Source organism: Ochotona princeps, chromosome 3 (assembly GCF_030435755.1).
Source record: "Ochotona princeps isolate mOchPri1 chromosome 3, mOchPri1.hap1, whole genome shotgun sequence".
NCBI classification, from domain to species: Eukaryota; Metazoa; Chordata; class Mammalia; order Lagomorpha; family Ochotonidae; genus Ochotona; species Ochotona princeps.
This window is the reverse complement of record NC_080834.1, coordinates 61,815,029-61,840,601: the sequence shown is the minus strand read 5'-3', so window position 1 is coordinate 61,840,601 and position 25,573 is coordinate 61,815,029.

Genomic DNA, 25,573 nt, shown 5'->3' with positions numbered 1-25,573 from the left:
ATGTGAACTGGGGCCTGGTGTGATGGCTCAGTGTCTAAATCCTCACCTTGCAAATACCAGGATACCATATTGGTACAGGTTCGTGTACTGGTTCCTCCACTTCCTATCAAGCTCCCTGCTTATGGCCTGGGATAGCAAGAAAGGATAGTCCAAAGCCTTGGGGCTCTGCAACTGCATGGGAGACCCAGGAGAAGCTCCTGGTTCCTGGCTTTGGATCAGCTCAGCTCAGGCCATTGCTTTGGGTAGTGAATTAGTGGATGGAAGATCTTTCTCTCTGATTCTCCTTTTTTGTATTTCCAGTACAAATGAATGTATATTTTTCAAATGTTAATACTGTGTCAATTTTTCAGTGTTATCATGAGAAAATTTATCTCCTAATTTAAGGAACAGAGAACTTCAAACTTTAATCTTAGAATAAAATGCAAACAAAATTCGATAAACAATGCCATTTCATCTTGCAGGAACAATGAAATCAGGAAGATTATTTCTTGGAAATTCCTACCCAGGCCTATGATGAGTGCATACGTATAGAAAACCTAAGAGTTTCCTTTCATTGCTTTTATGTATTTAATATAAAAACAAGGCCATTGCTTCTATTATCATTGAAGAAGGATCTCTTTACTTTTTCCATGCTAAAACTTTGCTTTAGTTGAAGATTAAGCTCTTGAATATAATGTTGATTTAAAATGTTTTCTCAAAAAAAAATAAGAGAGGAAAAAAGGAAGAAAAATGAAAGGGAAGGGAAAGAGAAAGAAAGAAAGAAAGAAAGAAAGAAAGAAAGAAAGAAAGAAAGAAAGAAAGAAAGAAAGAAAGAAAGAAAGAAAGGAAGGAAGAGAGAGAGAGAGAGAGAGAGAGAGAGAGAGAGAGAGAGAGAGAGAAGAAAGAAAGAAAGAAAGAAAGGCCCAGCACAGTAGCCTAGTGGCTAAAGTCCTCATCTTGTACATACTTTTAAGCCATAAGGACTCCGGTTTGTGTCATGGCAGCATCACTTCCCATCCAGCTCCCTGCTGTGGCCTGGGAAGGCAATCACGGATAGCTCAAAGCCTTGGGAGTTAGAAGAAGTTCCTGCACCCAAGTGGGAGACCCAGAAGAAGTTCCTGGCTCCTAGATTTGCTCAGCTCTGGCAGTGAATAAGCGGACTGAAGATCTTCCTCTCTGTCTCTGCTCATTTATGTATATCTGCATTTTCAATGAAAAAGAAATCTTAAAAAAATAATGAATGAGAAAGAAAAAGGAAGACAGGAAAGGAAGGAATAAAACGAAAAGAGAAAAGGAAGGAATGAAAGAGGAGTGTGGGTGGATGGGGAAAGTGGAATGGTGGAAAGGAATATCTATATTAATCCATTAACTGTTGAATCTGTTAGCCTTGCAATAATACTGTATTAGCATGAAAGATAAAACATCAGAAAAAAAATTAAAATTAAAGAAAAACTTCTGGGGACACAAATATGAGAGATAGTTTCCTTAGGAAAAGGTTGCAATTTGTGGTTGATATTTTGAGATAGCTGTAACAAAACAACGATAGAAAAATTCCATGGGATCAAGAATGCCAGTTCAACAGAAAGAATAAGTCTCTGTGGCATATTTCCAATGTCCCGTGAGCATCTCTTTTTCTTAATATTCAAAATAGCTATGCTGCCTCTTGGCAAATCTCTCTGGATGGTGATTTTCTGCCATACTAACAGCTAAACTTTTGGGAACTGCAGGAGAGCAAGAAATGATAGTATCAAAAAGAGAAGTTTTAGAGGATAAACATATGGACATGGAAGATATTTTAGTGCTTTAAAAGTTTTAATTTCCTTAATCATGCAAAATATAACTTGATTATTCTGTAAGTTAACGTCAACTATATTTAAGTCACTGCTTTAACCAAAGCGTTGTCATGTGTATTTATACCTACTATATTTCAACCCAGGTAGGTTATGTGGTTTCATTTTTTAATGCATGTGAAACAGTTTCCTGTTCTATACTCATTTACCTTTTATGGAATCTCAGTTCTGGTGATTTCTACAGCCACATTATGTCATACAAGGTTTGAACTGGAAGGCTCTGACAAATGTCTGAGAATAACATAGTCCTTCAAATTTACAGATTAACTTTGCTTTTATATAAAATCAAATCTTTATGGGGATATTTGATATTCCTATTATTTCATTATAACAAATCTGGAGTACATCCATCTTCCTTATACAAACCATGGTAAAAACTGAAGAGAAAAGCATTTGAAAATAACAGTAGAAATCTAGAGTGGAAAATGACTAATGCTATTTTACAGCTTTTTCTTAATCACACCAAACATACAAAAAGGTACAGGAAAAATACTCAACTTGAAACATTCTTCATACTGCATTCAGTCATAAGATAGAATAAATCAAAGCAGTTAGCTCACCATGTCATTTGATAGTCATTTCTTTTTCAGATAAATGAAAAAAAAATGAAATGAATTATCTTGTCCAGTTTTACACAGCTGCTCTGTGGAAGCTTATCCTGGAACCTACTTCTCCACCTTTTATTCAAGCACATTTTCTCCACTTGAGGCATTCATGTTAAAATCTGGCCCTTAATTTTCCAGTTAGGTCCATTTTGTGTATTTGCTTGTTTGTTTTTATTTCTTTTCTACACCTACTTAAAGGAATATAACTGTGATCATGTATATCCTTAAGTATTTCCTTGTATTTTCGAGAAACTAAACCCTGAGGAATTGAGCTCTCATTTCCTATATAATGGTAATAGTATTGACTACTACGAGAAAGCATTCAAATCAGTAGAAAACAACCACCAAAAACATTTAGAGGCTGATTTAATGTAACAGACATAGTATGTTTCACAATATTCGGTATTGAATTGACTACTAAATATTTTCTAAATATTTTCTAAATGCATAATAATAATAATAATATGATATAATAGTCCTTAAAGCAATCACATAGTTTATTGATTCTATGAAAGTGATTATTAATATCAAAAGAGGAAATTAATTGATTTAATTTTAAGGTTTTAGAACCAATATATCTGACAGAAATGTTAACTTTTGGCTCTGGTACTGTAGCCTGGCAGTTAAAGCCCTAGTCTTGCATGCATTAGCATCCCATATGGGTGCCGGTTCTAATCCCAGCATCTCCACTTCCCGCCCAGTTCCCTGTCTGTGGCCTGGGTAAGCAGTGGAGAATGGATCTAAGCTTTGGGACCCTGCACCCACATAGAAGACCTGGAATAGAACCTCCAGGCTCCTGGTTTCAGCTCAGCTTAGCTCGGGCCATTGCGGTCACTTGAGCAGTGAATCATCAAACAGAATATCTTTCTCTCTGTCTCTCTTCCTCTCGTGTATCTGATTTTCCAATAAAAATAAAATAAATCTTTTTAAAAAATTCACTTTTACTGTGGAGGTCAAGGACATAATATCAGTCCTCTGAATTAGACAATACAGCATTATCTTTCCTCAAGAAAATATGACATAATCATATTGACATTTTCAAAACATTAAGACAAATAAGAATGTTGAAATCAGAAAGATATTCAAATTATTTTTGGAAATTGACAACATTTTTGTGATTGGCCACCTGAAGAAGTGGTAAAAAGCTTTTATGGCTTTAGAGCTGTTTTTCACATTCTTTCGCTTTATTGATCAGTCAATTGATTGATTGATTTACAATTTGATAAGGGAGCAAAGTGTTTTATTTAACATTTGAATGTAGTGGCATTACTTATCTTCATAACTTGTTAAACTTCAAGTTTTCTTTGTGAGTGATAGAATTATATAAATATTCTACTAAAAGGTAATTAAAGGAAAATTCCAACATGTCAGCAAGGCTTCAAATTTTTCTTGGCCCTCCCTTTTGGATATAATGATCACTGAGATTTGGAGAGTTTCATATAAAAATTCATTCGGTGACTTTCTTTGCCTGTCTGTGGGAATCTGCTACTAAAACGAATGTTATTTTCTCTTGTAATATATAGTTCTATTTGATTCACTTTCTTTTTTGTAATATCTGGGGAGCATTGTAGCATGCAGAGTGCAAAAGAGACATGAAAGGTTAGTGATTTGCTTTTATAAGAGATGCCATGCTTATACTAGCACCTTTCATTGCATTGCCCTGTGAGATAAGGAACTTAAAACCCCATTTTAATAATGTGGACTCACTGAGAATTCTAAGGGAAAACTCCAGAGCTACAAAATGAAACTGAATAAAGCCTGAGGTCATTAGAACTGAGGTGTCTATTTCAAAATATTTTTTGTAACATCAGATTTATGTAGCACATGTGGCTTACTTTCCACTGTAACTAAGAATCCAATGGTGCTTTTGTTTGCAAGGCAGGTCAATATACCCTAATGGATAGTAAGTAATTATTCTGCATTGCATTGATAATACTGTTTATCACCAGTGACTATTGTCATGAGTCATTTTCTTTGACATCACAGTTACAGAATTTCCATATCAGTCTTTTTTTGTAGTCCAAAAACATGATTCATTGAATAATTTTGAAAATACAAAACGTTCTACCTACTTATGCTTTTTAATGTATACTGTGATTTAAAATAGCATAGGGGCTTATTACTGCAATTATCCATAATGAGTATACCTTAGAACACAGGACCGATAGAAACAATGTGAGTGCATTTTAGAACATTAAGAAATTACATACATACCAAGACTGATGGAGAAGCTGAAGGGTGCAGGCTGCAGTGATGTGATTAAACCTCATTTGCTTTTGGTGGGGGTATCCACATATGTGTGCATGAGTGCATAGGCAAAAGAGGGCAACGAAAAACTAACAGAAAACATTAAACAGGGATGGGGAAGGAAAAGAGGCAAATTGTGGGTCTACTTATTGGAAATATGTGGCCCTCAGTGTCAGAGGTGCATTTTAAGGAACTCATATATCTGTTTTTATGTGTTCATATTTCACAGACTACTTTACAAAAAAATTAGTATTTTATAAATTAATTGGAGTCACAGTGCATGGAATTGACATTATAGAGGTCTTAATCATAGAGCTTTTAGGCAGCATTTGGAATGTATATATGATCTTGACAAGTGTTAGTTATTAGGATTATTCACTCTTGATAATCTTTTGCATTAAAATGTATAAATTTACAATAATAACAGTATCATGCATACTTTTGCAGTCAAATTTTTGCTTGATATGATACTAAATAGATATCTTTGTGCATGCATATGAAAATACAATATAGATATGAGACTTATAAGTCATTAATGACATATCAGGTAATATTACAAATAACTTTTTTTTTTAAGTATTCACCAGGTTTATTTCCAGTAGAGACCATGAGAAACCAAGAAACTAGTGGGTGCTTTTTGCTCAAAACCTAATAAATTATTGACAATACATTCAAATCTAAAACAATAGAATTTTTTTTTTACTCTTAATGTGTTCTTTATTCCATATTGAACTGTCTAGGTTCTTAAACTTTATTTGAATATTGTGGAGATTCTTATAGCAATATCTAACTGAAAATATTCTTATTTCTACTATAAATTCTGCCCACACTCCCCCAGTGAGTTGTTTCATAGATTCATGTTTCTATAACAGACTCCTGATTGTATTTCTGCCCTCTGTTTCTCCAAGCTATTCTTCTCATCATTACTGGATATTTCTCCCTTAAATCATTACTTCCATCTGGTCCTGAACATAAAAAGAGTGAGTGGAATTTCTTCCTTGAACTGTTTAATGGCAGAACTGCAAATCCAGTGGACACAGCCTTTATGGTGTCATTTATGAAAATACATAAAAGTTTCTGTTCCTGATAGTCAACGAGGATCTCTGGTTACTGTAGTCTACCATAACGTAATTTTCATAAACACAGCTTTCGGCACAGCACTTTTCATCATGTTATCAGTGTGACTCGAGTGACTGAGGCTACCTTGTCAAAGCTGCAAGGTCCTGAGTGGGTCTTTACTGTAAAGACTGATGACAGTGTGCTATGACAAACTCACCTGCTTCTCTGTACTGGGGATGCTCCTGAGGATACTTCAACTGCTCTCGATCTGAAATTGTTCTGTTTTATGCAGTTTTATTTTTCACTCTGCATCTTGTTTCAAAAATTCTTTTTCTTTTCCCCTTGCAATTGCCCTGCTTTCTGAACCCTACCCATGTCTGAAAATGCACCTCTAACACATTTTAACTGATACTTTAGATGCAACAAAGAGAATTACATATTATAGCTACCATATATAACATTAGAATTATAGAGCCAGAAATACTAAGTATTTTCTTTGTGTGTTGTAGGCATCTCATCAAAGCTTTTAATCCCCTGCTATAATTTTGAAATTCCATTTAAAATTTTCTTGTTCCTCCCCAGATTATCTCCCTTTTTGAAAGCCTCTGCAGGGCCTGGAATGATGACCCAGTAGCTAGATTCTCACCTGGCATGCACCAGAACCCCATAAGGGCACAGGTTTGTGTCCCAGTGGCCCTGCTTCCAATCCAGCTACCTGCTTGTGGCCTGGGAGAGCAGTAGAGCATGGCCCAAGGCCTAGAAACACTTCACCGAAATGGGAAACTGGTAAGAAGCTCCTGGCTCCTGGCTTTGGGTCGTCTCAGCTCAAGCTGTGGTGGCTACCTGGGGAGTGAATCAGAGGTTGGAAAAGCTTTGTGTGTCTCCTCTTGCCTGTAGATCTGTCTTTCCAGTAAAAATAAATAAATCTTCAAAAACAGTAAAGAAAAGCCTCTGCAAAAACTGAAGTTCTTTCTATTTACGTAACAAAAGTGTATTTGTCAACTCTATCACTACAGCAAACACCTGAGAGAAGATACTTATGAAATCCACAGTCCGTAAAAGTGTTGATCATGGAACAGCGGCTGGTGGAGCTCCTCAGGCACCCACGACAAGACAGGAGACACAGCCCCAGGGAGCCTACCTTTCTACGATACCACTTACAAAGCCACCACAGTTCATTCGTGGAGCTCTTCCCAACAACCTTATTCAATATAATTATTTTCAAGATTCCAACTTCACATCATGTTTACATTAAATAGATTAAGCACCAAAATTAATCCATTCACATTTGACTCTAGGAATGGTGTCCTTAATGCATGAAACTTTTGAGCAATCCCAAAATGTTATCCAAAACACAATGTAAATGATTTATAATAACCTCAACGAACCAGAGTAGGAACTAAGAATTCACATCTATTTTTTAAAGAATTATTCTATTTATTGGAAGGAGAGTCTCTTTCCCTGTCTTTCCCTCCCTCTCACACACTTTCACACACATGCATGCACACGCACACACATACTCAAAAGATTAGATATTCCATATCCTGGTTTACTCTATAAAAATAGCAACAGCTGGGCCTGGTGCGACAGCGTAGCGGTTAAAGTCCTCACCTTGCACACGCCAGGGTCCCATATGGGAGCTGGTTCTAATCCCAGCGGCCCCTCTTCCCATCCAGCTCCCTGCTTGTGGCCTTGAAAAGCAGCCAAGTATGGCCAAAGCCTTGGCACCCTGCACCCACGTGGGAGACCTGGAGGAGCTCCTGGCTCCTGGCTTCAGAATGGCTCCGCTCCAGCCATTGCGGTCACTTGGGGAGTGGCCAATTCATGGAAGATCTTCCTCTCTGTCTCTCCTCCTCTCTGTATATCTGCCTTTCCAATAAAAATAAATGAATCTTAAAAAAAAAAATGTAGCATCAGCTTAGCTCTGCCAGGCCTTACCCAGGATCCCAGAGCTCCACTCTGTACACAATCCTGCCATGGTATATTTCCTGATTGAGGAAGGAGCAGGATGAATCACATTTTCTTCTCAAACGAGGCAACATTGAAACAAAAGAAAAGCATAAAGGAAAATTTGTGCTAGCAGAAAGTTTGTAGTATGCTCTCTATCCTAATGCTACTTTGCTTATTCCATTTTTCATTCTCTAACGTATGCGATCTGCAAGGATTTGACAAACTGGAAAGCTGTTACTACTCTCTATGGTCATATGATTGGATTGGGTGAAAATCAATACATCCCATCCTTGGCCTTCTGATCATGTCATGCCCCTGGTCTGCAAGTATGTGAAACACTGTCCACAGGCATTTGTCATAACAATCGACAGAAACTAGATTTTAAATAATCTTCAATCTTCTGTAGGAGAAATTTTTATTGTATCCTTTCTTCTCAAAAGTTTTATTTGGTTGTAACAAATTAAAATTTACAAACTAAAAATGGTTGTAAAGTTTCTAAGGATAATCTCAAATTTTCTAAATACTTATGTATTAATTATTTATTTATTTAAAGAGCAGAGAAATCAAGTCATATGGATGAGAGAGAAAGAGAGAAATCTTCTATTCAATAGTTTGCTCCTAAATTGTCATGTTTAGTTATTCCACTTTATTCGTATCACTCACGTGGATACATGAGCCCACATCCTTGGTCAATCATCTGCAGCTCTCCTAGGCATTTTATAGGAACCTGAATTGAAAGAGGTGGTAGGACTACACATCGGGCATTCACATTAATTTTATAGCAGTTATTCAACTCTCTGTGGCACAATACCTCTTCCTCTTTTGGTTTTAAGAAAATAAAATGTATATATCTGTTTCAAGACAGTCATATAAAATGTATTCTATGACCACCTCATTGACATTTCAATTTTAGTTTATACACAACATATAACATACATAACATAGCATGTTATACATAACATCATATCATCTTAAATTAAGGCAAACGTGGTATTTAACCTTTTGGGATTGGCTCATTTCCCTTAGCATTATGGTTTCCAGTTTGGCCCATTTGGCCACAAAGAACTGCATTTTATTTTTTTAATAGCTGAGTAGTATTCCATGGAGTAGATGAACCATAGCTTTCTCATCCAATCCTCTGCTGATGGGCATTTTGGCTGCTTCCATGTTTTTGCAATTACTGATTGTGCTGCTATGAACATAGGAGTGCATGTTGGTTTCTCCTAAAACAAGTGTTCTGGATATATTCCTAGGAGTGCTATTGCTGGATCATATGGTATGTTGAATTTGAGTTGTTTGAATATTCTCCATACTGATTTCCATAGAGGCTGTACCAGCCTGCAGCCCCACCAGCAGTGGAGTAGGGTTCCCTTTTCCCCGCAACCTCGCCAACAAGTGTTGTTGGTGCTTTTATTCATGTGGGCCAGTCTTACTGGCATTAGGTGGTACCTCATTGATGGTTTTTTTTTTTAAAGATTTATTCATTTTATTACAGCCAGATATACACAGAAGAGGAGAGACAGAGAGGGAGATCTTCCGTCCGATGATTCACTCCCCAAGTGAGCCACAACGGGCCAATGCGTGCCGATCCGAAGCCGGGAACCTGGAACCTCTTCCGGGTCTCCCACGCGGGTGCAATGTCCCAATGCATTGGGCCGTCCTCGACTGCTTTCCCAGGCCACAAGCAGGGAGCTGGATGGGAAGTAGAGCTGCCAGGATTAGAACCGGTGCCCGTATGGGATCCCGGGGCGCTCAAGGCGAGGACTTTAGCCGCTAGGCCAAGCCACCGTGCCCTCATTGATGTTTTAATTTGAATTTCCCTTATTGCCAGGGAACTTGAGCATTTTTTCATGTTTATTTGCCATTTGGGTTTGTCAATGAGGTGGTCACAGAAGGTGGTTAAGAACTCGCATTTACTTTTAACATATTGGTTACTCATTACTATGTCAATTAATTCCATAATGATGTAAATTTTTGCTGATGGTATGTTGGAGCTTTTAATTGATCGGGATGATACTCTGCTGGCTCTGTCTTCAGACCAGAGAGGGTATACTTAAGAAGCCGTTGAACTTGACTGGACAATAAGATGCTGGACTCTATGTTTGGTATATGCTTGCAATGGGGGAATCTCAACTGAACTTGAACTGTGGTTATGCAACAAGTTGGAGGAATCCACCATGGTGGGAGGGTTTGGGGAGGGGTGGGGAGAATCCCAGTACCTATGAAACTGTGTCACATAATACAATGTAATTAATGAATTTAAAAAAAGCTGAAGGAAAAAAATGTATTCTATAAATTTTCATTTTTAATTGAATGATATAGTCAATATAGTTCTGGTAAATGTAATTGACCCGGTAAAGGAGTGATAAACCTTGGTAGAGCTTGTTGATGTTTGCAGTACACTCTTGGTTATGTATAATAATAAGAAAGCTTTAAACCATCATTTTACGAAACTCAGCAGCAAATGGATACCTATAAAAATGTATCTATAATTATTCTGATAATAAATTCCAATATATATCTCTTTTATAACCCTAGGCAGATCTTATTTGTAAAGAAAAGTTAAATAAGAGTTGAGGAAATTGTGGATTAGAAAAATATTTTATATTGATCCTAGTAATCAAGTCAGTATACATATTTTCACAAATCATGAGCTGTTTCTTCTATGGATCTGGTATAGTTCCAGAATCTGTTCTTACATACATATTGACTACCGAGGGGTTGTGTCACAATGTGCCTCTTTGCTTTCTCTCAGAGTCCATTTCAGTGTGAGATGACACTAACTTACTGCCCTGTGCCTTATCTGTTGCAATCTTTAGCAGCTGATCTATGCATTAATAACATCCAAGGGAAATCAGACCATGTGTAAAATTTGCTTAGTTCTTTATGTGTTCACAACCATTGAAAATCATTTCTGGCATCTTCAATTAACTATTAGGAAAATCTTGAAGGTCAACCAACAGGTTTAGGTAGGGCATCATGTAAACTATGTCTGCAGCCGTGCCTCACATTGCATGGCCCCAGAATGGCACATCGGTATAGACAAGAGACCACATTCATTTATGCACATAGTCTGTTTAGTAACTCTGGTATAAATAATATTCACATCCTGTTGCATTTAAATAAGAAATAAATATATTTATGGGAATCACACTAGGAATAATTTGTATGGAGAACTTGGATTTAAACCCTAACATGTTGCTCAAATCCTGAGTACTCAGTGTAGACATGTACAATTATTTCTTGAAATTTGTGAGACTGTAGAACCTCTCTTGGATAATAAATTCCAGCTATATTTAATTGCTTACATATAATTAGGTACCATTTTCATGTAACCTATAAATGTTTTACTTCCTAGTTTATACATCATCTAGATCTATGTAAATTGTTGTTAGCTCTATTGTTTAAGAATCAAGAAATTATATGTTCAGTAGAGTTTTTTTCAAATATACAGTTAATTGATTGAACACACAGATGCAGAATCTGTGGTTATGGATTGTTGAATGTAATGTTTTCAGAGTTCTCAATATCTTTAGGAATTTCTTACCTTTAAAATATTGAATATTACACCTAAGACAAAATGTTATGACAGTTCTCTATACAACTCATCAAAAGTGGATTCATTTAGGAAACATTTAAAAAATCCAACAAGCACTTGTAGTTTTCCTGCTGAACGTAATTCCAAACTATTGGGGGCATTGTTGTAGGACACCCACACTGGGTCTACTCCAATATGCAGAAAGCCAATCATTGACACTGGAGTGGTGGAATAAAGCAGGTGTTTATTGCGAAGGGTAGAGCAAGGAGCTGAGCAGTTAGTGTTTATTTCCTGGGCACCTGATGGGTTTAAGAGTACAGGTTCTCACAGTCTGTAACTGAGGCTGAGGAGTGTGTGATCACCTTTGTGTCTAAGTTTCTGGTTGTTAGCGGCACTTGTGATCTTCCTGTCAACGGCCTGTGGTGCCATGTTTTTTAGGAAATGCATGATGGCCAAATGAGCTTCAGTTGGTCTAGGTTGGTCCTGTGAATGAGGAAGTTCCATGCTTCCCAGATCTAGAATTGCCTACACAGATCACTCCAGGAAAAGTGGCCATTGAGGTTTGTAACTGCTGGATAAGCTAATGACCTTTTGAGTACAGTGATTAGGCTCTTATAAGGCCAGCTGTATCACTCCATTAAGTCAATCAATTCTTTTTATAAAGAGCAACCAAGGGCACTTTGGTTAAGGAACACAGACAAGCGGCCTTGTCTAGGTTTGCTTTTAGATCTTCTTATTTCTTGTTATTTCTCATTCCTGAGAAAATGTGTACATTGACCTCTCTGCTTCATGCTGTTCATAGGGGAAAATGGGGGTGTCTTTATAATCAGAGAAGAGCAAATTGTCAAGAAACAAACAGCTACAGATACAGCTGTGGAGATCCTCTGCATGATGATAGCATGTGGCCCAGCCAGTTTCTGCATAACTTTACATTGCCAATGTACCACCATTCCAAAGCAGCATTAACGGCAATGATATACTAGCATTTCCATATGTATACAAAAACCAGGAAAATCAGTAATTTCTCCCACGGGAATCTTTCAGTGTTGAATCTGGACTAGTGTCATTGATTGAAGTTTATGGTGCAGAACTTTCGTTTTAAGACAGTTTGAATATCATTTGAGAGTTCATTACAAAGCAAAATCATTCTCTCTAACCTTATCTCTAAAAAACAAAGGCAGTAATTCATCACACCAATGGAAGATAGGCTTCATCTATCTATAAAGCATGCTTATAAAATTGATATATTTCTGTGTGTTTTTTCTGCCTTCTTTGAAGACAGAGGATCCAAAGTATATCCCTTTAATTAACCTAAGGAAAGCCAAGGTCAAAATATTTTTTGTTGGAGTCCATGTAATTATTCTTACCCTTTTAACTAATTCAAGGTATAAGACATGAGTGAGGACTTTGATTTCAGCCTTCTGAGTCCAGATACCTGGTAGCAATGCTATTGTTTATAAATCTTCATAGGTAGCAACCACTACATACTCAACTCTCATTTTTTTTTTTGTTCCATGAAACTGTTCCCATCCATAAGTGTTTCATATCCACAGTCTAATATCAGACTAATATCAGTCTAATATCTAATATCAGTCTGATATCTAATATCAGTCCAATATCAAATTCTACCACTTGCAACAAAATGGTCCCAACTAAAAACTCTTACGTTCAGTGAAAAAAGACTGTCACAAAATGACAAAAATCTATGTAAGACATAAAATTCACACACACACACACACATAAAAACACACACACAGAGACATTTAGGTAAGTAAGAATATGCATATATTCTTACAGATTAACTGGATAATGGAGACAGACAGAACGGGAAAGTGAAAATATATTGTAAAATGCAGTTCTACTCCTGAATTATATGACCAATGAAACAAATGAATTTGATGCTAGATCTCCTGCCATTGTCTCTACCTACAAAGCCATTATAGACTAAAATAGCACAATGTTGGACTTGTGAGTATTGCTGAAGGACTGCATTGTTCCAGTAGCATGGGGCAGAATGTTCGGGGAGGGTGTTGAGGGGAGAGGACAGAGAGAAAGAGGGATTTATTTATGAAACTGTGCCATGGAAAATAATAATATGTGTTAAAATACAAAACAATTATAGTCATTTTTATCACGCAGAATTCGTGCAATATTTATTTCTGTCAAACATTCTGTGACTTCCCTTCTTACTCTTGAATTAACATAAACCTTTAAATGTGTTATGCTCTTTTCTTTCATCATTCAGTAATGTATTCATTCTACTGTAGAACAAAATAATTCAGAAGCAATGCTCTCTCTTTAACCAAAAATTCCTCATAAACTTCCTCACCAATAATGCATTTTCGTGTTATGACTACTTATTCATTGCTGCTTTATATTTTGAAATAATCATTTAAAAAGTTCAAATATGTTTTTCAAATAAAATAACATAAAATTTCAGCTTTTGTGTTTTTAAGTAGGTTTGAATTATTTCTCATGTATGGATAATTTATGGATGGACATTTGTTAACAAACCCAAATAGATTTTACATAGAATTTAAGAATCAAAGAGTAATTAAGTTTACATTTAGAAGCATTTATCTCATTTACCTTTACCAAATTACCCTTGGGAATGGCACCTAAATTACTTAAAAACCTACATAAATGAAACATAGCTAATATTTTAAATAATTTTCTTTACAAAGTGAACTCCAAAGGCCAGTTTTATGTACTTAGCATATAGAACATCATGCACACTCTACTTTCTTCTGAATCACTTGTGCTTAAGTCATATTAAATTTCCATTATTTTAAACAATTACCAAGTATAAATATATCATTTTCTGAACAGTAAACATAGACACAAAGGTATGTAAACAATTTTGATATTTCTCTAATTTATCCTTTATCCTTTATCCTTTCTTTGCTGCAAATTAAAGCAGATTATCCAAGATACACTTAAATTATGTAAACTAACAAGCATTTGATAACAAAAGTTTCCTGAACCACTACATATTGGCACACAGCAGCATAAAAGTTGGCATAAATGGGACTTATTTTCATTTCACTAGATTGAATCTACACACACACACTCACAGGCATACACACACCCCTCACATTGCAACCAACCCCCACCTTACCATAATCTTTTGACATTAATTCCTTGACTTCATTTTTAGTACTTATTGATAATTTAATTAAGTAGATGAAAATCCTTTTGGTAGTTGACTTTTGAAATTCTTTTCTATTAGTTATTCCAAAAACATTATTCCTCAATCTATTTCATTGTCTTGGAAATACAACAGATATATCTTTACAATTTCTAATAAATGCTAACTATGTGTCATCATTGTGACTTAGCAGCTTAGTAGCAGTAATCAGTTTTCTAGGTCTCCTGTTGCTAGTACAACAAGTGTCATTACGGAAACAAATTCCATTTTATTTTTAGGGAATTTTGTTACACATATTACCTCTGTGTTGTACTTCGATCAAATAAGGCCTCCATGAATTCCACATCACGAGTGCTCATTTGGGAAATAGTAAAAGTTAAGTTCTCTCTTTCAAACAGTACTTACTACACAACTGAAATCATACTATCATGCTCTCAGCATCACAAGTACCTTCTTCATATTTTGCAGCCTACTCTCTTTAAGACTCCAACATTACATCATATCTGAATTCACTAAAAGTAAAATTAATTCATTCTCTCCTTTATTTTTAAGGAATTTCTTCTTCCACAAAAATCTCAGGTAAATTTACTGGAAAATCACTGCCACATCCTTCAATACGTTCTTTTCTCCTTCACTAGTTCTTTCATTTTTCATAGTTGCTTGACAGTGCTTTCAGGTCTGCTATAATATGTTACTTGGTATATTCCATTCTTCTGTCTAGTGTTAGAGAAAAATGAGCATTTTTATTGCTTCACCATGACATTCTGCCCCATTATAGTAAAGTTCTGTAATAAAACTGTCAATGAAGCTACAGCTTCAGTTTATTAACTCTTAGATTTTATTTTTTAATTTTATTAGAGAGAGAGAATCTCCAATCTGCTGGTTCATTCTGCAAATACTCAAGCTGGGAGCTGAAGCCCTGTGTTACGCAGTGGACAGAACCACCAGTGTCTTAAGCATTGTGCTTAAAACTTGCTCTCACTTCTCTAGAAATTATTTCATAATCCTTCCCCCCAACCTTCTTTCTTTCCTGAAAGCAGAGTGTTCTTTTCTTTTATTAAAAAATTATGTATTATTTTCCTTGCAAGTCAGTTACAGAAAGAGAGAAGTAGAGACAGAGACCATCCAACTAATGATTCACTCTCCAGTAGGTAGCAATGGTTGCAATGGTTAAAGTTATGTCGATACAAATCTGGAAGCCAGGATATTTTTCCAGATCTCCCAGTTGGGTATAGGGCCCCAGTACTTGTATCATTCCCAGATCATTGCCAGGGAGCCGGATCAGAAGTGGAAAGGCCAGAATTCAAACTTATGACCATACGGGATGCTGGTGTGTGAGGAAGATTAGCATGTTGTAGCAAAATGCTGGATCCTACTGCATTCCTTTTTATTCTAATTGTCAAACACTAAATGTTAATGCTCCATTACAGAAAATAACATTGTCAGAAGAAAGCTTCACGATTCACATCATCCCACCAAACTACTATCAGTGTCCACATACCTGCTTTTCAAAATTCATTTCTGAGGATAAAATGGAGATTTCTCCTCTATCCAAAGTCAGGTGAGACACTAAATTCTATTATCTATTCAGGGACTTATTTTTAGCTAACCTCCCCCTTCTTTAGCCTATAATTACAAATTTAATTTTCCACATTATTTATAAAATTGTTCATATGTATATTTATATTTATGAGCATCTGCATACAAAGATACTATTAGATATCCAATAATTACCAATTTTCATTGGTAATTTTAAAATACACTCAACTCTTTCCTTCTCCATTGCTAGTATCATTTCCAAGTCACGATCAATTCCTGCCTGGAAATGTTCTCCTACCTCCCAGCAACAGTTCAATAGGATGCTAACTGAGCTTCTTTGTATGATTGACTTCCTTAGTCTATTGATGACAGAATAGATAATATGTTCCTTTTAAAACTTAAGTACTTTCACGTTGTTCTTTGGCACAAAGCATTCCCTGTGTGAAAACAATCCAAACTCCATTGTATGCTTTACAAGGCTCTGATTTGTCCAGACACTGCTTAATACTCTGGTACACACTGTCACACTTGACTCACTCATTCCCATCCATTCTGTACTCCAAGATGCTCCATGAACATACCAGGCATACCTTTTGTATCGGAACATAAACCTAGCTCCTTCTTTCTGCTGGTATTTGTATAGACCTGTGTCTCACTCACCAAGGCTTCAAATTTTACTCAACTGTCATTTCTCAGTTACGATTCTCTGTATCACTCAGCTAAAATTCTAACATTCTATTCAGTAGCAATGTCCTATTTCTTTTTCTATATGCCATAATGATCTGTAATTTTCCACTTGTGTAGTTTACTTACCTTTTTATACTTACTGATATTAAATACCATATAAGTTTCATGTAGAGTAAAATTGTTGTCCATTTTTTATTCATGTATTTCAAATGTATGTATTAGATCTACATTATTAGATTACTTTTAGTACCTTGTAAATATGAATTGAATAAGTAAATAGTTAATAAAACCTTCCACTTAATATTCATCAGACAAAGGCCTAGCACTGTAGCCTAGTGGCTGAAGCCCTCGCCTTGCACACACTGGGATCCTAAAGGGGTGCTGATTTGCGTCCCAATGGCCCCATTTCCCTTTTGGTTCCATGCTTGTGGCCTGGGAAAGCAGTCAAGGACAACCCAAAGCTTTTGGACCCTGAACCCACGTGGGAGACCCACAAGAAGAAGCTCCTGGCTCCTGGCTTTGGATCAGTAGCCATTTAAGAGATGAATCATTGGACTGAACACTTCCTCTCTGTCTCTCCTCTTCTCTATATGCCTGACTTCCCAATAAAAATAAATAAATCTTTTAAAAGAAACTTATCAGTCAAAATACACAGAAAATACACTTTTTTTGCCTAAAACAACTTATTCTCAATAATTTACCTTAATCCACATAATTAATTTCTTTATTCTTCTAAATGTCTCCAAATATGTTTCTATTCCTCCAGTAGTGTCGCTTTGCATTCATTTTTTTTCATGGCCAGAAAGGGATATTTTTAAAATGCAGTTCCAATATATTATTTCTTTAATGGAAGATCAGATGTTACTTGTTAACATTGCTCATATACAGAATGCAATGCCTTCAATACATTAGGTGGGGTTTTGTGCCCCACTGCCTGTAACTCAGCACTTCCCAGGCTCCAGCTTCCACACTGATCCCTGGCAATAACTGATGTAGGCTGTTTCTCTTGCACATTGAGGTATAACTGCTGTGATGAGAGAGACTGTATTACAAATGATTGAATACTTAGGATCTAGAATATAAGTCATCAATAAAAATTTATTGGAAAATGAAAAATTATATATACTGTATTACTCTGTTGCATTTTTCATTTTCTCTTCTCTGTGGTTTAGCATAAATGATTCTCTTTGCCTGGGATTTTATCCTCTGCTTGCTTTCTCTACCCATATACTTCCAAATTGAACCCTGTGCTAATTTCTCGCCAGGGATTTTCTCATCACGAATATATTTTTTATTCCTTATACCACTGGTCATAGCACTTGCCATCTTCTTACAATATGGTAACAGGAAACTTCCAGAATGCTTGCTAAAACTCTAAGTTATTAAGCTTTTGGTGACTTTTTCTTCTCCTTGAGTTTTGAGGAAGTGATTCTTTATATTGTAGAAATCACATCTCCTTCACTTTATCATAGCGTAGTGTGATACCAGAGTATGGTGCACAGTGTATCCTTTAATATACAAGTGTTTTTAATACATATATACACATATATATGTATATATAATAAACAATGCAGTAGTCATGGTAAATATTGTTTCTAGCCTAGAATTCAAAGTGCTTTGGAAACTGAGGACCACCGTCAATTAATTAAACAGATCTCAAAGTGAGTTAACAACACAGAGGGAAAAAAAGAGGTCTGAATGGCCTGATTCCAAGACTAGTGATCCTGAGAGGTGACTTTGCACCACATCCTATACTCAGGGAAGGACACTGCAGTAGGTGGTGAGGTGATGGGCAGCCTTCTCTATTCTCAATATAAGGAAAGAATTTTTCCTAATGAGTAGAAATATAGTGTGAGTTGTTTCTGTTAAAAAGCTTTGGTTTATTTCTTTTGTGTCAAGCAATGGAATTCTAAATTCAAACAGACAAAAAAGACCAGATTTCTGCTGACATCACTAAAACCAAGTGTCAGTTGTGCCCCTTTGTTTCAATTTAGAAGTATACAGAAGGCATGGAAATAAAGGCAAGAGTTCAGGGGATTTTGAACCGTTTCAGAGTGACGGAACAAGATCAGAACCCTACAGAGAAACACCAAGGGATCTGATACATAGTGACAATTTGCACTTGAAGTGAAGTATGCAGAGAACTGTAATACAAAATAAATAAAGATGACCTAAGGTATCCACTTGAAGATTAGACATGAGGAAGATACAGTCAAACAAGGAAATCAGGAGCCATGAATAAAAGTCAAAGATAGCAAGTGACCTGGATAAAGGACCCAAAATCCCTATACAGCTTTAGGAGGAGTAATGCCACTTTCAAGTCCACCTTTAATTAATTATTTATATGAAAATATGTAAAAGGAATTATGTTACAATAGAAAAATGTGCTTAGAACTCTATTTTCTTGGTAAATTTGTTTATTAATCTCCTTTATTACCATTTTAATAAGCCATGCATATTAACAGAAAATGTACAAGAAATGTTGGGGAAAAGACCAGTGTCAGCCAAAATAAATTTAAAAATAATTCAGGGCATAGGGATCCAGAGAGGATATAAGGAACTCTCCCCCACACATTGCAGGTATTGACATTTGCAGAAAAGGAAATAAACAAAATAAATGAGTTTCCAAGTCATAGGGTAACTTGTTAACTGACATGTCTATCCCCACATCTACTGAATTCTTCACATCAGGCTGGTAAGAGTGCACATCCTCTGTGTCCCAATAAAAAAGAACAGGTGTTGCAGAAAGACTGCTTGCTTCTGTCTGGCCATGAACACATTACGAAGGAACAGCAAACCCTACAAAAAACAAACGCACAGTCTAAGACCCCCTAACCTCTGAATTTTATTGTACGTTATAATAGTATCCATGATATTATGAGCCGAGAGATGTAAACTAGTCAAGGATGTTAGAGATAGTATTTATCTTGGGTTATGTGTGTGTGTGCTCCAAAAATATTTCTAAGAGTACTGATGAGAGGATATGAGAAAAGACCAGTACATAGATCAGGGGTGCATATGTGGGAGAAAGTGAAATACAGTCAGAAGAATGAGATGCAACCTTCAGCCGGGAAATTCTAGCAGCCGTAAAAAACAAAGCAAGAAAAGTTTTTTCCATGGAGTCTCCAGAAGGAACTTAAAAGCCCTGTAAATGCTGGCTTCCAAAATGCTGAACAAATACATTTTTGTTGTTTTAAACCAACAAGTTTGTAGCTAAAGGCTTAGAGTAATGTTGTCAAGATTCCAAAGAGGTATACAACAATAAATGCCATTTTTTTCTTCCTTAGGGTATGGGGAACCAGAAAATAAGTCATTTTGCTAAATGTTGTATGGATATTTCTTACATATCAGAATATTTATTAAAATTTGAAAGAGAAGTGAAAAAAACTAAGTTGACTAAGAAGAATAAATATCAAATGATCTCACTGTTTAAATAGAATTCATTAATTGAAATTATAAATGGGCCCAGTGTGGTGGCCTGGTGGCTAATGTCCTCACCTTGAATGCACCAGGATCCCATAACGGGCACCAGTTCCAATGCTGACAACCCTGCTTCCTATCTAACTCCCTGCTTGCGGTCTGGGAAAACAGTTGAGGACGGTCCAAAGCCTTGAGACAGTGCACCCGCATGGGAGACCTGGAAGAGGCTTCGGGCTCCTGGCTTCAGATTGACTCAGCTCCAGCCATTGCGGCTGTTTGGGGAGTGAATCGTCGGATGGAAGATTTTCCTCTCTGTTTCTCCTCTTCTCTGTATATCTGACTTTGCAATAAAAAATAGATAAATCTTTTTTTTTTTTTTTTAAAAGAAATTATAGAAAATGCTGACCTGCTTTTGGACTTAAAACATTTTTATAACTTATTTTCTCTGTTAAAATTACTCTGTGAATGTTGGGCTAAAATCCACTGGAAGTGCAACTGGAAGGTCAAGACTGATGATGCCTGTCACACGTAAAATGTATAAAAGTGTACGTTACTCACACTGAGGCTTTCACAGACAGGCTTTCCTGATAGGCAAACAGGCAAAGAATATTTGTTGACTTTGGAGTTGTTGGCATTTCTGTTTGTTTGTTTTGTGAGTTTTGTTGTTGTTTGTATTTGGGCATAGGACCATGGTAAGGACTTCCACACTTCTGATAGGTGATGTGTTTTTCAAGCATTCTGCTATCACCAAAAGAGGAAGCCCAGGATTTTCTGTTGTCTGACTCTTGTGCACAGAGAAAGGAGAAGGCCAGGATTTAACAGTGAGGGCGGGGAAGTTGCTTGGTGCAGTCATGAAGATGTCTGCATCCTGTATCAAAGCGTCTGGATTGAGAGTTCTCTGTTTTTGCTCGAACTTCCTGCTAATTCACAGCCCAGGAGGAAGCAGGTGGTACATGGAGTCCTTGAATCCCCACGAGCCACATGGAGGTACAGATTTGTTTCCTGAATGCTTGGGTTCCACCTGGCTCAGCTCTGCTTTTGTGTTTGTAGGAGTGAATAATTGTACGGGAGTTTCCCTCTTTCAAATACAATAAAAAATAAATGAAAATAAAATTTTTAGCAGTCAAGCACCAGAAGACTGGAATGAGAATATCACAGTATTCATCATTTTTTTATTAGTGAAAGATTATTTCACTTTCTCTGTTCATAACTAGCTGATTTTCCCCTCCCCTCGAATTTTTTCAGGCTGTATTTAAATCTCTTTTCTTCTGACCGCACACAGAGTCACCCACATCAACTACTGACCTTCTCATTGAGTACTTAGCCTGAAGGATACCTTGACTTTGCCCATAAATGACAAGCACTGCCACTCCAGAATCAGGGGAATGCTGGCTTTCTCATGTTTACACACGAATGTTTACAGTCATACTCATGCACTTGTCCAAAAAAGAATAAATCTGATCATTTGTAATTATCTGGCAGACTAAAGCTTTCTTTACTATCTTGAAAGTATTGCAAGGAGACATCAGTACATACTTGATCAAGTGAGAGGTCTCTGGGGTGTAGGATTTCATTTTTATGTAATGATGTTCAGCAACTATCTGATGCCACTCCAGGTTTTATCAGCCTCAAAAGTTACCCTAACCTCTTTGCTATCTTCTCTAATAGCCATCTTATCAGACATACGATTATCTCACTGGCAAAGCAGCACTGAAGGGAATGATTCTGTACTCCCCAAAGCTTCTGAAATAGTCTGAGACGGAATAAACTTTGTAGTAAGATATCTTGCCTCTCACAATGATACTTCCAGAAAAAGCCACTAGTACAGCTGTGACAAAGCAAAAGGAGTTAAAGAGATTGTTGAGGGCATAGTTTCTGTGATTATGTGATGTTCTCGTCACAATTTTTTTATACATTACACATTGCCACCCTTGTTCCTGTAAAAATATCGTGTTAACTTGAAAGCAAATAACTGATCTTTTAATGGACAACATTGGAGTCAAATGACATTTTTAATAATATTTAGTAAATCTAAAAAAAGTTTTCACTACACTAACATAATTAGACAGGTAACACAATGTTATACGGGATGCCTGACTGGCTCATCCAATTACATGTAAAAATACATATATTATTTTAGGATGGGACCCAAAGAAAACAAAAGAGTACATTTAATGCAGTTGATTTCCAGTCTTGTCTTTTATAATATTTATTTTGGTAGTGAAATGTTTCATTATGCTTAAAAATTTATTATTGTTGAGAAACAAAGGGAAGAAGACCCATGATACAATTTATAAATTCTGTACTTTCCCTTTAAATAATTGTTGGTCAGCACTTTTGTTTGGCATCTGTTTACTCTTCACCTTATATAATCATCTTATATTATTTTAATCCTTTATCATCCTACTTTGGCTTATTCATGGGAATTTTTTTTTTTTCTAACAGAACTTTTGAAAGGTGAATTACAAGGATACACATGCGTATTCAGAGCCGGATAATTGCACATCACTGAGATGAAAGCCATGGACATTTTATAAACTAACCTGAAGATATTGGCCAATGAACGTATAATCATTCAAGATTTTACAAAATAGAACATAGAAAAGAGTTCAGAAGTTAGAAGTTGGAAGCTCATACTGAGATCTAACGTGGCGGAGTCTGGAACACACAGAGCTTCCCTGCTCTTGCTCCCTGCTCAGGGTGTCCTCACTCCAACATAGCTGAAGTGTGAGGCTGATCTTATTTTAAGCACAGACATATTACCTAAGATGGAAAAACCACATATTAAACATTCTAGACTTCCTTAATCTTTCAATTTTAGCGCTTGAAAGGGAGTAGCAATCATGTGGTTGAGGACACTAGTACAGAGATGTGGTGACTTGATAAAAGTTCCACGTTAATTAGGTGCTTCCACAAGAAGGGGAAATCTTGTGGTTTGATTTAACTGCGCTTTCAATGACCTAAAGAAACACATTCAAAGGTTTAGATCCAAGGTTATTATATTACATTCATCAGGGAAATAAATCAAGCCCGAGTGATGTTGACAAGTCTTCATCATTGCACAAGATAACTCCGAGGCACCGACTTGTAATATGGACAAAATTCAGACTCATTCGCAATATGGACAAGTTAACAAGAGACACGGTTTCAAGTTATAAATAGTATTTAACTATTAGATTTTACTTTTTCAATGTATGTGTCATATATCCACTTCGATTCAATTTTGCTCAAATTAGGCAGGAATGTGGGAAATTGGGAAATGAGCATGGGAAGAATGAAAATGGAGGGAACAGAGGCAGCGAGGGAAAGCGAGGGTGGGCGGGAGCAGGGAAGCCGCTGGGACCTTCTGTTCAGCAGCCACTTCTACAGGGGTGGAGGGCTAAGGTGTACTATTCACCAGCATGTTGTCGTTACAAAGATTCCTGATGACAACAGCAAGATACCGTCATTCAGTACAACGTGAAGGAGCATTGCGTGAAGGTATGTGAAGACTTGAGCATGTGCGGGAGAGAGGGAAATAAAGAAAAAAAAGAAAGTGGCAGAATTTTAAAAAGTGGAAGCAAAAAGTTTTACTGACATTGACACTTGCATGTAAACATTTTTTTTCTAGATGCTTTATTTAAAAGATTCATTTCTTTTTAGTTGGAAAGTCAGATTTACAGAGAGAAGGTGAGAAAGAGAGAAAGATCTTTCAATTGCTAGTTCACTCCCCTAGTGGCTGCCAACCACGGAAGCTGAGCCGATACAAAGCCCAGATCCAGGCGCCTTTTCCAGGTCTCCCAAGTGGATGCAGGGTTCCAGTGATTTGTGCCATCTTCGACTGCTTTCCCAGGCCACAAGTACGGAACTGAAGGGAAAGTGGGCCAGCTTAGATACGAACCACCACCTATATGGTATCCAGGTACATGCAAGGCAAGGACTTCAGCCACTAGGCCACCGTGTTGGGCCCTCTAGACAAACTTTCACTGATTTCTTACCAATATCAATAATCTGGTCTCTCAACCACTTTTATTTGATTCCTCCTGCCCCACTGCTATGTACTAATTGCCTTGAGGAGAAACTTGAATCTAATTGCTGTAAATGTTAAAATCATAGCCCTCTTGTCTTTGGGAATATGTGGAAGAGTCTAGACCTAGCTAGCAAAGGATGCACATGTAACTATTAGCTTTTTTTTTTTTTTAATAGACAGGTTGCCTTTATCTCTCCAGAACTATAGAAGCCCTTCAAAAGCATCCAGATTTTTCAATGAGAACCAAAAGGCAGCAGAGAATTTAGTAGAAGCTCAGTGTGTATCAGGTTCTGACACTAACTATTAGCTTTTGTGTAAAAGTTATTCTCTCAATTAAAAACTCCCCCAAACTCAAATTTCTACTTGTTTTTATGAAAAGCTGATATATAAGTTAGTAAATTAACTTCTTAGGCCCAAATACCTTATTTAGATAGAACCAACATTCTTTATTAAGCTAACATTTTCTGCTCAATCATATTTGAAATTGCATATGCTTTTAGCTGACTAAAACTGAAATTGAGAACAAAGTTTCTATTTAATTGCAGCCTTACAATTTTTAGCTTAAAATTTCAAAGTATTGGGCCCGGCGCAATAGCGTAGTGGTTAAGGTCTTCGCATTGCACACTCCAGGATCCCATATGATTGCCGGTTCTAATCCTGGCAGCCCTGCTTACCATCCAGCTCCCTGCTTGTGGCCTGGGAAAGCAGTCAAGGACGGCCCAAAGCCTTGGGACCCTGCACCCACGTGGGAGACCCGGAAGAACTCTTGGATCCTGGCTTCGGATTGGCTCAGCTCCAGCCATTGTGGTCACTTGGGGAGTGAACTATTAGACGGAAGATCTTCCTGTCTCCTCTCTGTATATCAGCTTTTGCAATAAAAATAAATGAAACTTAAAAAAATTCAAAGTATTGAAAATAATTTACATATAGTATTTTTTAAAATACTTGCTGAGTGATGAGAGAATGAATGAAATTATAAATAATGAAACTGTTATCAGAAATGACTTTAATTACATGTTACAGTTTCGAATCTATGTCAAAGTTAATTAGGTAAGTCTTCTCCAGTCTTTTAGTCACATTATTGAAAAATTCACTAAACTTCTTTGAACTTTGGCTTGCTTATCTGTGAAATGTAAGTATGTTTCTACTGGATTATTTTAAGAAATAAATAGACTTGGCCTGGCATGATAGCGTAGCAGTTAAAGTCCTCGCCTTGAATATGCCAGGATCCCACATGGGCGCCGGTTTTAATCCCGGCAGCCCTGCTTCCCATCCAGCTCCCTTCCTGTGGCCTGGGAAAGCAGTTGGGGACAGCTCAAAGCCTTGGGTTGCTGGATCTGCATGGGGGACCTGGATGAGGCTCCTGGCTCCAGGCTTCGTATTTGCTCAACTCCAGCCGTCGCGGCCACTTGGGGAGTGAACCATCAAACAGAAGCTCTTCTCTGTCTCTCCTTCTCTCTGTATGTCCACCTTTCCAATAAAAATAAATAAATCTAAAAAAAAAGAAAGGAATAGACTGAATAAAATTAAGACCCTTTTAAA